The sequence below is a fragment of the Phyllobates terribilis genome, unplaced genomic scaffold, assembly GCF_046119375.1.
Source record: "Phyllobates terribilis strain yellow unplaced genomic scaffold, ASM4611937v1 Scaffold_3__8_contigs__length_932513732, whole genome shotgun sequence".
Taxonomy (NCBI): Eukaryota; Metazoa; Chordata; class Amphibia; order Anura; family Dendrobatidae; genus Phyllobates; species Phyllobates terribilis.
In genome coordinates, this window is record NW_027362763.1 from 172,293,444 (window position 1) to 172,307,775 (window position 14,332).

The window sequence follows — 14,332 nt, forward strand, 5'->3', positions numbered from 1 at the left end:
AGTAATACCCGTTTTTTTAGGCAAGATCTTTTTCAGTATGGGATCATCTAGAAGAATTTTCCAATTATCTTCTAGTATTTTTCGTATTTGTCCATGAGTTTTGTTGTAGGAAGTAATGAAATTCAAGGAATAATTACTCTCCTTGGTATTTTTAGTTTTTTCTTTACCTATCAATAGACTATCCCTATTTTCTATATTTAAAGCCTCCAGATATGCTTTTTTGATTAGATTACCGGGGTATCCTTGGTTTTTGAACCTGTTAATAAGAGTGCTAGATTGCACTATAAAATCATCTTTGTGAGTACAATTCTTTCTAATCCTATAGAATTGGTTTCTAGGAATATTTTTTAGCCATTTAGAGTAATGGCCGCTTTTAAAATTAATATAGCTGTTTGTGTCAACATCTTTAAAATATGTTTTTGTGCAAATATTCTCTCCTATTGGAAATAATGTGAGATCCAAAAAATTGATAGTCTCAGGATTAACATAGGGTGTAAAAGAGAGACCCCAAAGGTTTCCATTCAGATGATTTAGAAACTCAGCCGGACCAACAAGTTCAGCATCCCAGATAATGATCAAGTCATCAATGTACCGTTTATAAAAAATGATGTTCACAAAAAAAGGGGAGTTATAAATATATATTTTTTCGAAGAGACCCATAAAAAGATTAACGTATGTAGGTGCTATTTTAGACCCCATCGCTGTACCTGATACCTGATGATACATTTTATCTCTAAAAGTGAAATAGTTAGTGTTCAATATAAACGACAACCCTTCAAGTAAAAAATCCTTTTGTGTAACCATAAGCCTATTATCTAGATCTAAGAAGTGCCTAAAAGCCGCAAGGCCAATTGTGTGTTCTATATTGGAATATAAAGATGCTACATCTAAAGTGATGAAAGTATAAGTGTCTTTCCATTTGATCTCTTTTATTAAATTAATCAAATGTGCGGAGTCCCTAAGGAAGCTATCCAGATGCAATACATGTATTTTCATAATTTTATCAATGCATTCAGACAATTTACTCGTAAGCGAGCCAATACCTGAAATAATGGGTCTACCAGGGGGATTTTTTTGATTTTTATGTAATTTGGGTAGATGGTAGAAGAAGGGGGTATTGGGACTCCTAATGGTCAGGAATTTTTTCTCTGTTTCATTAATGCTCTTGTTAGCAAAGGCCTGATTAATTCTTGTAGTATATTCCTTAATTAAATCAAAGGAGGGATCAATATGAATATTTTTATAATATTTAGTATCTGACAAAATATTGTTGGCTTCTTTGACATAATCATCATAATTCTGTATAACAATAGCCCCCCCTTTGTCTGCTGAACGAATAATGATGTCTTTATTCTCCCTGAGAGATTTAATGGCCATTTTTTCTTTTTTTGAGATGTTTATTTTATCGTTTTTTAGAAAAAAAGGTTTATCATTAATCCTTTTGAACTGACTAATCAAAAGATCACTAAAGGTACTAAGATGGTGTGTTTTACTCTCTAGAGGATAAAAATGTGATTTTCCTCTCAAATCCAGATGTAAACCTCCTTCAATTTCACTTTCTTTTTTTATAGTCATATTTTTATCCGGAGCTATTGCAGCTTTTATTGCAAAGTGTCTTTTAAGGGTTAATTTCCTTATAAAGACTTGAGTGTCTAAAAATAAATCAAAGTCTTTGGGAGTGTTAGTTGGACAGAAGGAAAGACCCTTACTTAAAATGAGTTTTTCATCATGTGTGAGTGAATATGAGGACAAATTAAAAATGTTTCCAAAATCCATGGTCTTGTCTAATTCCTTGGATCTATTTTTCTTTCTTTTTTCCTTTGCCCTCCTCTACACCCTCTTCGGATTTTTTTCTTTTTATAGTCTTTTTTGGAAAAAAATGATCTATCCTTCCTTTTATGGGCAGTGCTGAGGGTAAAAAAGGCACTGAGCAAGTTGCCCCTGTTTTGGAATTATCGACAATATGATCCCTGGTAGAGGGCCCAGGGATCTCGGTATCTGGGGGGGGGTGTTGCTGAGGTCAATATTTTCATGTATAGAGAAGTCCAGTAATTCTCCAATTGGAGGGTCCTCCCTTGCAGGTGAAAGGGATAAGGAAGTATCAGATGCCGCATACACGGGGAGTGTAAAAGAAGAGGATTTCCTCCTTTCCTCAGTAATTAAATTAATTTGGGCAATAACCTGTTCGATATTAATGTCAGGACCCTTGTTAAGGGGAGTGATTACATCAGGTACATTAGACGGTGACGGCACTGTAACAATATTGTTCGGCTCAAAAGGCGCAACTCTAATACTGTCTAAAATATCTGTTGGTGCCCTGATGAAGGGGTGTGGAACACCCAGAAACGCGTAGGCATTTACCAATAAACAAGGATATTATTACATGTTCCTGACTTGAGGATCTTTCAGCGGCGCGGACGTATATCTCTACTTTCACCGCCTTTGGATTTATTCTGGTCCTGTGGGACACCCATTGGAGATCCGCTGCAGCTGCTTTTTATACGTTATGGTGGTTGTGTCCTTACACAACCAAACCAGGTGAGCACCACCTTTTTATTATTCATTCCTATGTCTACAGGTGAAACTCTATTGGTCTTTGCGCTCTCTCTCTCTTTGTATTCATTAATTCAGGAATAGCATAGAAAACCCGGACAGATCAGGAGGATCTACTCTCCCTGAAGAAGAAGGGGAAAGAATTGCCAAACTTGACCAAGTATAGGACCAGGGGCTCAAAAAGAGAATTGGTAGCCCCAAGGAAAGGTCCTCATTGTCAGTTGTGGAGAAGGACCCCAAAGAAAGTAAAAGGTGGCAGGTTCAGCTTAAGGCAGGACTGATCACAAGCAACGCACACATTGTTAGAGGAGGCCTCACAAATCTCCAGAGTGAATATCTCTACCTGCACCGAAAACCTGGTTACCCTCCTGAACTGTACCTGTTACCGGACATCAGTAAAAGAAAGGTACTGAAACAAAGACTTAATGTGTGTGTGTGCCTACTTTGACATTACTGCCTATAGCGTTCGTACAAGCCGTATGCCGATCACCTCAGCAACCATACACAGCGCTGGTGACCGATTTTACCAGTTACCACAGGAGGCGTCAGGACACAATACTCCCATCATCCTCACCCCCATCCCTTTAGTGACGATCCAGGGCACGGAACGGGGAAACGACCATCCGTGATCCCCACAGAAGTAACCCATCCATCCCAGCATCTGAGTACCCCTACCCCTGTCGACCGACTCATGTCAATGGCTGTAAACAAAGAGAAACTTGTAAATAACTCATGAGAGAATAAAGTTACGTTAAAACCAAGCACACCATTGTTTTTCTTATGAAATTCTCAATAAGTTTGATGTGTTACATGACCCTCTTCCCATTGAAAAAAATAAAGTTGGATCCAAAATGCCAGAATTCAAAATGGCCACCATGGTCACCACCCATCTGGAAAAGTTTCCCCCCTCCCATATACTAATTAATGTGCCATAAACAGGAAGTTGATATCACCAACCATTCCCATTTTATTTAAGTGTATCCATATAAATGGCCCACCCTGTATATACAGTGCCTTGTGAAAGTATTTGGCCCCCTTAACACTTTTCTACCTTTTGCCACATTTCTGGCTTCAAACATAAAGATATAAAATTCTAATTTTTTTGGGAAGAATCAACAACAAGTGGGACACAATAGTGAAGTGGAACGAAATTTATTGGATATTTTAAACTTTTTAAAAAAATTAAAAACTGAAAAGTGGGGCGTGCAATATTATTCGGCCCCCTTGAGTTAATACTTTGTAGCGCCAACCTTTTGCTGCGATTACAGCTGCAAGTCGCTTGGGGTATGTCTCTATCAGTTTTGCACATCGAGAGGCTGAAATTCTTGCCCATTCTTCCTTGCAAAACAGCTCGATCTCAGTGAGGTTGGATGGAGAGCATTTGTGAACAGCAGTTTTCAGCTCTTTCCACAAATTCTCGATTGGATTCAGGTCTGGACTTTGACTTGGCCATTCTAACACTTGGATACATTTATTTTTGAACCATTCCATTGTAGATTTTGCTTTATGTTTGGGATCATTGTCTTGTTGGAAGATAAATCTCCGTCCCAGTCTCAGGTCTTTTACAGAAGTCCATCCATGCACCCTTTTGGGTCCTGTGGTACCTGTGAACAGCAGGGTGCCACACTGCCACCACCATGTTTGACAGTGGGGATGGTGTTTTGAGGGTGATGAGCTGTGTTGCTTTTACGCCAAACAGTTAGATTTTGGTCTCATCTGACCAGAGGACCTTATTCCACATGTTTGGTGTGTCTCCCGGGTGGCTTGTGGCAAACTTCAAACGAGACTTTTTATGGATATCTTTGAGAAATGGCTTTCTTCTTGCCACTCTTCAATAAAGGCCAGATTTGTGCAGTGTACGACTGATTGTTGTCCTATGGACAGACTCTCCCACCTCAGCTGTAGATCTCTGCAGTTCATCCATAGTGATCATGGGCCTTTAGGCTGCATCTCTGATCAGTCTTCTCCTTGTTGGAGATGAAAGTTTAGAGGGACGGCTGGGTCTTGGTAGATTTGCAGTGGTCTGATACTCCTTCCATTTCAATATGATCGCTTGCATAGTGCTCCATGAGATGTTTAAAACTTGGGAAATCTTTTTGTATCCAAATCCGGCTTTAAACTTCGCCACAACAGTACCTCTTACCTGCCTGGTGTGTTCCTTGGTCTTCATGATGCTCTCTGCACTTGAAACAGAACCCTGAGACTATTGTAGCACCCTGAGGATTCGGCTGCTACAGGGGTATTGCACCTCAAGCCAGAGGTGTGATATTCCACTCCCGGGTAAGGATGGAGTGTGGAACTGAGCTCAGTAGGCTGCATGCACTACATACATCCCATTTCCGGGGGACAGATCAACGGTACTCCCACCAGTTTATGTGCAGGTACGATAGTGTCTGTCCCTGGCTGGAGTGGGAGGGGGGTGGAACATCCCAGTAGTGTAGGGGCAGATAGGGGGAGCAGTCTGGGTAATGCTAGGAGCTCATTGGGTGCTGGTCACCTGAGCTCACACATAGAGGGAGTATATAAGGTGGGAACCATCTTAGATCAGGGTCAGACAGGCAGACAGCTACTAGTCAGTCTGTTGTAGAGGGTCAAGCAGTCCTGAAAGAAGAGAGAGAGGAGTCAGAAGGACCCAGAGGGGAAGAAGAGGGAACCCCAAGAGCCCAAATACAAGCAACAGGGTGAAGGGTTGGCACAAGGGTACCGGATCCCCAGCTGGTGGAGGGCACTAATCCTCAGCCAGAGACCGGAGGTTGTGGGCAGGATCTGCCACGACCCCCCACTATATCCACCCGAAAGGCAGACCAAGTATAGGGTCAGGGAACCCAGAGGAGGTGTACCCACCAAGAGACCCGAGGGAGCCGGACATAGGTGGATCCCTGGTGGGGAAGGCCAGAGAAAAGGAACGTCAGAAAGGGAGCTCAGGATCACGCTCCAGAATTACCTGGGGGTTGGCCGAGTCCAGGACCTGGTGGACGCAGCACGGCTCGGGCAGTCACTCAAGGCCGGAGTGACCAGAAAAACAGCAGTAAGTAAACACCCTGAACTGCACAGCCCGACTCTGAGTCTTAATACCATCCTCACTGCACCACCACAACCACCACCCTCTACAACTGACCCCCTGAGGCTATACCCCTCTCGTTGGGGGTTATACCACCAGAAGCTGCACACACACCATCAGCCTCAGCGGACCCTGCTGCAGCAGCGGCCATATTGACCGCAAATCAACGGGTGGCGTAGTCGACACTAAAGAACATCCAGCAACATCTGTAGGACTGCCACACACTGAGCTTGACACCCTGGGCACGGACCGGATCACCGCCACTCGGAGACTACAACCCCCATCTGATCCGGCTCCGGGTATCCCCCAAACAACACTGGCCCAGGGGGCGCGTCACTATCACAGAGCAGATGCATTTATACGGAGACTTGATTACATGCAGGTGGATTCTATTTATCATTACCAGTCATTTAGGACAACATTGGATCATTCAGAGATCCTCACTGAACTTCTGGAGTGAGTTTGCTGCACTGAAAGTAATGGGGCTGAATAATATTGCACGCCCCACTTTTCAGTTTTTAATTTTTTAAAAAAGTTTAAAATATCCAATAAATTTTGTTCCACTTCACGATTGTGTCCCACTTGTTGTTGATTCTTCCCCAAACAAATTAGAATTTTATATCTTTATGTTTGAAGCCAGAAATGTGACAAAAGGTAGAAAAGTGTAAGGGGGCCAAATACTTTCACAAGGCACAGTATATATATATAAGGATGGGGTTGTCCAGTCCAAATCTTGCACAAGGGCCGATAGGACTCTGGTTCCGCCACTGGTAAAAAGCACTGTGTCAATATCCTGTTCATCTGAATTACTGTATTCTTCTTGTAACATACTGTAACTTCTCCTGTCCCCTGTTATTGTGCCAAGGGCAATTAATTGTGTTAGGCTATGTGCCCACGATGCAGAAATGCTCAGGATTTTTTCCTGAGCGTTTCTGCATCTCCCTGGCAGAAAAAAACGCATGCGGATTGTACATGCAGATTGTACATGCAGATTGTACATGCGGATTGTACATGCAGATTGTACATGCAGATTGTACATGCGGATTGTACATGCAGATTGTACATGCAGATTGTACATGCAGATTGTACATGCGGATTGTACATGCAGATTGTACATGCGGATTGTACATGCGGATTGTACATGCGGATTGTACATGCAGATTGTACATGCGGATTGTACATGCGGATTGTACATGCGTTTTTCCTGCCAGGGACATGCGGATGTGAAGCGTTATTCACTGACATTTCCGCATGCGGATTGACAAGCACTTTCCAAGCGATTAGCATCACTTGGAAAGTGCTTGACAACTAGATCACACTATATAAATCCATGCAAACAGCATGGATTTATATAGTGTGACCCGAGAGAGTGGTAAAAATAAATAAATAAACCCATACTTACCTTCCGATGGCCCCGAGACTTGCTGCGCTCCTTCCTGTCTGCCAGCTGATCACGGGACACTGCACTGAAAGACCTGCTGTCACATGACTGTGACATCACCGCAGGTCCTTCAGTCCTGCCCGCAAGCACAGGGAAGGAGACCAGGGACCATCGGAAGGTGAATATAATCTTTATTTTTTATTTTATTCTTGTTTTTACAGTTTCTATGGTACGTGGGTGTGGAGGAGAGTCTTCTCTTCTCCACACTCGGGTACCATCCGCACATTAGAACGCGCCAATTACGCAAGTACAGATGCAGTCTTGCGGAATTGGCGCGTTCCAATGCAAGTCAATGGCGGCGAAAACGCAGCACTTCCGCAAAATAATTGGTAGTGCTGCTTTTTTTTCCACAATGATAATCCGCAGCGGAAATTTCCGCAGCATGTGCACAGCACATGCGGATTATCATTGGGGAACATGGCAGGCCTTCTATCATGCGTTTTTAATGCGTTTCCGCAGCGTTTCCGCAGCTGCAAAAACGCTGCGGAAACGCATTAAAAACGCATCGTCGGCACACAGCCTTAATCAAATAAATAGTTGTTGATTCAAGTACCACTGTCTACTCATTGTCTGCGCTGTTCATCCGTATACCTGTTAACACATGCACAACTTTGATCCGTATTCTGGATCAGACTTGGCCATTATAAGTCAATGGGTGCATACAAAAGCAGATTACATATGGGTCACAATCTTTCTGTCAAGCATTTTTCACAGATACATTACAATTATGAAGGCAGGAAACTGTATTTGACCTTTATTATTAAATTGTACATGTAAAAAATGGATGCCATATGTACAAAATGGACACGTGCATAGCATACTGAAGTAAGAATGGATGCATGGGTCACATATGGAGTCAAAATGGACACATGGATGGCATACAGATGTAAAAATGGACACAGAGATGGCACATGGATTATAATGTGGATGAAAAATAGTTTTCTTTCTCTGGTCATAAAATGGACGTTTTATAAGCTCATGTGAACCAGGCCTTATGCTCATGATGATGCCCTATAGAAAGCTGCTTTTTAAACACCGCACAACTCTTCAGTAATTCACATGATGGACAGATTGAAAGGTTTTTATGCATCTACAAGCTCATTAAGCAAAGGCTCATTTTCATGTAATTACGGAAAGAAAGCTACGAGAATGACCGAAGGCCAAGTTGCATGAGAATACACACGGGAGCTGGCATAATTCTTGTAGACATAATAGTTTGCACTTTTCCTTGTGCACAGTTTTGGAGGATTACTCAAGTACTAAAGTAAAGAAAATGTTACCTATAATTTATATTGTTATATACTCCTCTACCTCTAACACATTGCTTGTAAATAGATTATGGATTCTCGCTGAGTAACAGTTGAAAGCAGATTTTTAGGGAACTGTAACTAGGCAGTAGAGATGATCAAATTTATAAGATGCGAATTTGAACATTTTTTAATTTGATTCTCGTAACTAACAAAAAAAAATGACTGCCGTCTTTTTATATATTGACCTCAAGCATGACCAAACAAGCTCTTCCCTATAATGCCTTGCAGCTATTACTTTGCATGGTATAGCGCAGCCAATCATGAGGGACTATCATAGCCTGTATAAAATCCTAAGCAGGGAATCCAGCAACTATTTTAGGGTGATTTTAGGATAGTGAGAAGACGTCAGAGTTCACAGCTCTGCAATCAAGATAAGAAGAGAAAACCCTAAAACATTGATCAAATACTCCAGGCAGTAATGTGTTGTACAACTGCAGAAGTGAAGAAGATAAAAATCTTAATCTGTGAATAAGATTCAATTGACGAGGAGAGAGAAACAGAGAGAGAGGAAAGGAGAGGTGTATGCAGCAGTGCCAAATTTAGTGTGTTTGATCAGTGACATGATGTAGTTGGCATTTTGTCCTGCAGCATTTGAATTACAATTACAGATTTATTTTCTTTCTTTGCATTGGATGTTTAAAGGGGGAGGAGTAATTATTATTTTTTTAAATACTAAATAAAATTCCCCAAAATCCAGACATTTAACTGTAACAATCCACCTTACAATGTGTGCAAGTAGCAAACTTTGTATTATTTTTTGTATATCTGCTGTACTTGCAAACTTTTCATTTATCTACTCAACACTAGTCCACCTCCCTGTTGCATGTGTTGGCTTTTTGGTTGTGTAACTTCTTAACATTTCGTAGTACATTATTTTTGGGAAGGGAGTTGAATTTGGTTGAATAAAATGGAGAAAAAAATGTAGACATTTAACTGTGCATGTCCAATTTGACAACAATCCATGCCACACCTACACGGCAGCGTGCTGCCACATTTTGCTTTCTGTTAGTGTACAGTACAGACCAAAAGTTTGGACACACCTTCTCATTTAAAGATTTTTCTGTATTTTCATGACTATGAAAATTGTACATTCACACTGAAGGCATCAAAACTACGAATTAACACATGTGGAATTATATACTTAACAAAAAAGTGTGAAACAACTGAAAATATGTCTTATATTCTAGGTTCTTCAAAGTAGCCACCTTTTGCTTTGATGACTGCTTTGCACACTCTTGGCATTCTCTTGATGAGCTTGAAGAGGTGGTCACCGGAAATGGTCTTCCAACAATCTTGAAGGAGTTCCCAGAAATGCTTAGCACTTGTTGGCCCTTTTGCCTTCACTCTGCGGTCCAGCTCACCCCAAACCATCTCGATTGGGTTCAGGTCTGGTGACTGTGGAGGCCAGGTCATCTGGCGTAGCACCCCATCACTCTCCCTCTTGGTCAAATAGCCCTTACACAGTCTGGAGGTGTGTTTGGGATCATTGTCCTGTTGAAAAATAAATGATGGTCCAACTAAACGCAAACCGGATGGAATAGCATGCCGCTGCAAGATGCTGTGGTAGCCATGCTGGTTCAGTATGCCTTCAATTTTGAATAAATCCCCAACAGTGTCACCAGCAAAGCACCCCCACACCATCACACCTCCACCTCCTTGCTTCACGGTGGGAACCAGGCATGTAGAGTCCATCCGTTCACCTTTTCTGCGTCGCACAAAGACATGGTGGTTGGAACCAAAGATCTCAAATTTGGACTCATCAGACCAAAGCACAGATTTCCACTGGTCTAATGTCCATTCCTTGTGTTCTTTAGCCCAAACAAGTCCCTTCTGCTTGTTGCCTGTCCTTAGCAGTGGTTTCCTAGCAGCTATTTTACCATGAAGGCCTTCTGCACAAAGTCTCCTCTTAACAGTTGTTGTAGAGATGTGTCTGCTGCTAGAACTCTGTGTGGCATTGACCTGGTCTCTAATTTTAGCTGCTGTTAACCTGCGATTTCTGAGGCTGGTGACTCGGATAAACTTATCCTCAGAAGCAGAGGTGACTCTTGGTCTTCCTATCCTGGGGCAGTCCTCATGTGAGCCAGTTACTTTGTAGCACTTGATGGTTTTTGCAACTGCACTTGGGGACACTTTCAAAGTTTTCCCAATTTTTCAGACTGACTGACCTTCATTTCTTAAAGTAATGATGGCCACTCATTTTTCTTTTCTTAGCTGCTTTTTTCTTGCCATAATACAAATTCTAACAGTCTATTCAGTAGGACTATCAGCTGTGTATCCACCTAACTTGTGCACAACACAACTGATGGTCCCAACCCCATTTACAGGGCAAGAAATCCCACTTATTAAACCTGACAGGGCACACCTGTGAAGTGAAAACCATTTCCGGTGACTACCTCTTGAAGCTCATCAAGAGAATGCCAAGAGTGTGCAAAGCAGTCATCAAAGCAAAAGGTGGCTACTTTGAAGAACCTAGAATATAAGACATATTTTCAGTTGTTTCACACTTTTTTGTTAAGTATATAATTCCACATGTGTTAATTCATAGTTTTGATGCCTTCAGTGTGAATGTACAATTTTCATAGTCATAAAAATACAGAAAATCTTTAAATGAGAGGTGTGTCCAACTTTTGGTCTGTACTGTACCTACCCAACATTTCTTATTATGTCTTTTTTGACAAACGCTGAAAAGTTAATTACAGTGTTGTATAAGATGTACGTTCAAAGAAATAGTGGCAATGGTATTGGATAGGGTAGTAAAAGAAAAAAAAACCCATACCCCTGCTAAGAATGTGGGAGCTGAACTGTTATCAGCAGCAGAAGCACCACCACCGCTGGCACCAGCCGCCCGAGCAGTAGTACTACCAAACTCAGGCCACAATTATAATCTTTATTTTTATATAGCGCCAACATATTCTGCAGCGCTTTACATACATTATCATCGCTGTCCCCATTGGGGCTCACAATCTACATTCTCTATCAGGATGTCTTTAGAGTGTGGGAGAAAACCAGAGAACCCAGAGGAAAACCCACGCAAACACCGGGAGAACATACAAACTCCTTGCAGGTGTTGTCCTTGGTGGGATTTGAGCCCAGGACCCCAGCGCTGCAAGGCTGCAATGCTAACCACTGAGCCATCATGCTGTCCATTTGAAAAGGATCCGTTTTTTGCTTACTGGATCAGTTTCAATTGGAGCCAAACAGATAGTTATGTAACTGATCAGTTTCCATAGACTTCAATGTTAAAAAAGCGGATTTAGTCCAAATCAGCTTCTTTTTAGGTAGACAAAAAAGTTGTATCTGTACAACCTCCTTGTCAGCAGACTACTGCTGTATCCGCCCCACCGATGACCACTCGACATGTGAACATAGACCAATTTTGTCAATCGAAAGGAGCCACAAGTCTGCAGTATACATAAAACTGCCTTTATATTACTTCTATGTCCAGTTAATTTCATCTGTGCTTGCTTGTTGTTTGGCTTATTGTATTGATTCTTATTTGCTTGATTGCCCCTTAATTTATTGTACGGCTTCTTGTTTGTTTGGTTGTCGCTTGGTTTATTGTACGGCTTCTTATTTGCTTGATTGTCCCTTGGCTAATTGTAATTGGCCTCCTTTGCCAAAAGTATTATTGGGGAGGTAGTAGGGGGCGTTATGAAATATGGCATATCTATTGTCTCAGTCACAGCCAGAGTGATGTTACCACTAGCAGCGACACCGTCAGTTTAAATCAGTGTTCTGCAAAGAAATGGGCTGTTGGTTACTACCGGATTGCCATCCATTTCTATGGTGAGTTCACTTTGACATTAATAAAGCTGTATTTGTGTTAAAGAGATTGAAAGGGGTTGGGATACAGTCCTAGGAGATCTTGAAATTGTCATACACATCTTTTCTAAGCAATTAGAATGAATGTGATTTGTGGTGAATTCATTCGCTGCAAATCAAATTTTTGGGGAAAATTTGCCAAACTATTAGAGTTCCAAACGATTCAGTCATTTATATTAGGCAGTTAAAAGAGCGCTGCAGCATTGTATTTTGGAGAGGAGGCAAAATTAAGTAATGAAGTATATTGCACAGGTTGTATGTTGTATTGCATCTCTGTCCCATTTGCTTCAATAGTTCTGAGCTGCAATACCTGTCACAACCCTTGGACAGACATGGAGCTGTTTCAGGCCATAAGCAAACATGTTTTTTTTTTTTAATCCTAAAAAATATTCCAGGGCACAGATTGCATTTAACTGAAATGATTGTGTTGTAGAAGTATAAAATGATAATACAACTCTGATACTCCAGCACGTAAGCCATCTATGATAACATGCCGTAACGCTGCAATATCTATCAATGTTGATCTAACCTGCCCTTCCATTTCTAATCTCCACATTCTTGCTGACACTTGCAAATGACAATTACAACTTATGTTAACATGATTCGCCCAATTGACTTTCCTTCAATGAATGTTAAGATGTTAAGAGCCATTCATTCCTCTGTCAATATAATGTAGGAGCCCTGCATTGTGTGGTAGACATCAGATGATGGCACTGGGCATTGTGAGCCGTTCATCTGATGACTCTGCTGCCTCTGGAATTTTGCTGCTCCTCTATTATATTTTCATATACTGCTGGGAATGATCTTAACCAAATATCACTGGTACAGCTGGCAACTGTTCTACCATCTTGCCAGGAACTGTTTTATCTACGACTATTAAAAAAAATTAAACTGATTTTGTCAGGATTCACACTGAGCGTTTACGTGTTGTATTTTATTGTGTACAACTTTTTTTTTTTCAGCCATTTTTTACAAACCACAAATGTATGTTATTAGTCTTTAGGAGCATACTGTATGTACATATATTGTAGCTACAAACACAATGTTTTGGTTTGTGGCATTTTTCTGACAATTTCTTTCAATGCTCCTAGATGTGATGTTTTTTATGTTTTATTCCAGAAACATCATTAGGCTTAAAAATCGCATGAAAAAAAAACAAGTAAATCAGGACATTACTTAGAGGGCCTGTCACTTTTTCAAAATTATTGAGCTCCCTAGTCCTGACACGTCCAATAATGCCTATAGGCTGGAAGAGGCCAGAATCCACAAATTGACTACTTTAGTATGGACCATACGGTAGTGTGCCCGCTGCTGTCAATCCTCCATATCTTCCCCCCACACACACGTCTCACCTCACTGACTGACTTTCCTAACTGACTAAAACAAGGCCGCCAAAACACCAACTGTCACTAAGGGCGGTTCAAACCAGTTAACCCTATGAGCCCCAACTGCCATAAGAGCAAAGTAATATAAAACTGTGACTGTGCTGCCATCTTATGGCCGTCCTATAAATAACACATTTTATATTACACAGATATCCTAAAACAGCTTTAGAGGGGAGTAGGACTCCTACCACCCCCTCACACTCACCTGATAATGCCACTCTTTTCTGTTCTGTGCTGTGCTACTCCATTGCTGTGATATTCACATTTGTTTCTTCTGGAGCACAGTATGTGAAATCTCTGCTTTAAGACAAACTGCCAAACCACATTCATATGGGTAACATACAAACCAAGTGTAAACATAAATCCTCTAAAAACAAGTTTACTTATATACTATTAAAAGACACCAAATAATCCCATGTGATAAGGAAAATCCAATTCCATCACTAACCGTGACTGGACAAAATAGAAGAATAATAAAAAAACAGCAACCCAACGGGATTTGGTTATGCCCAAATGGCGCGAGTTATGAATGATATACTTAAAGTCTCCCTATTTATAGCCTGAGAAGATCCTGCCTAAGATGGGGGTTGACACCCTAGATGCGATTTTGGCGCCTCTGTTCCTCGGCGGCTGTCCCTCACTTGCCCTATTATGCCCTATGATGGTGAGCTATACACAGGAATGAGTGACTGCCTGCGCTAATACAAAGTACAAACTACGTTTGATATCATTTAATATGATTGAATTAATCAGGCCCAAA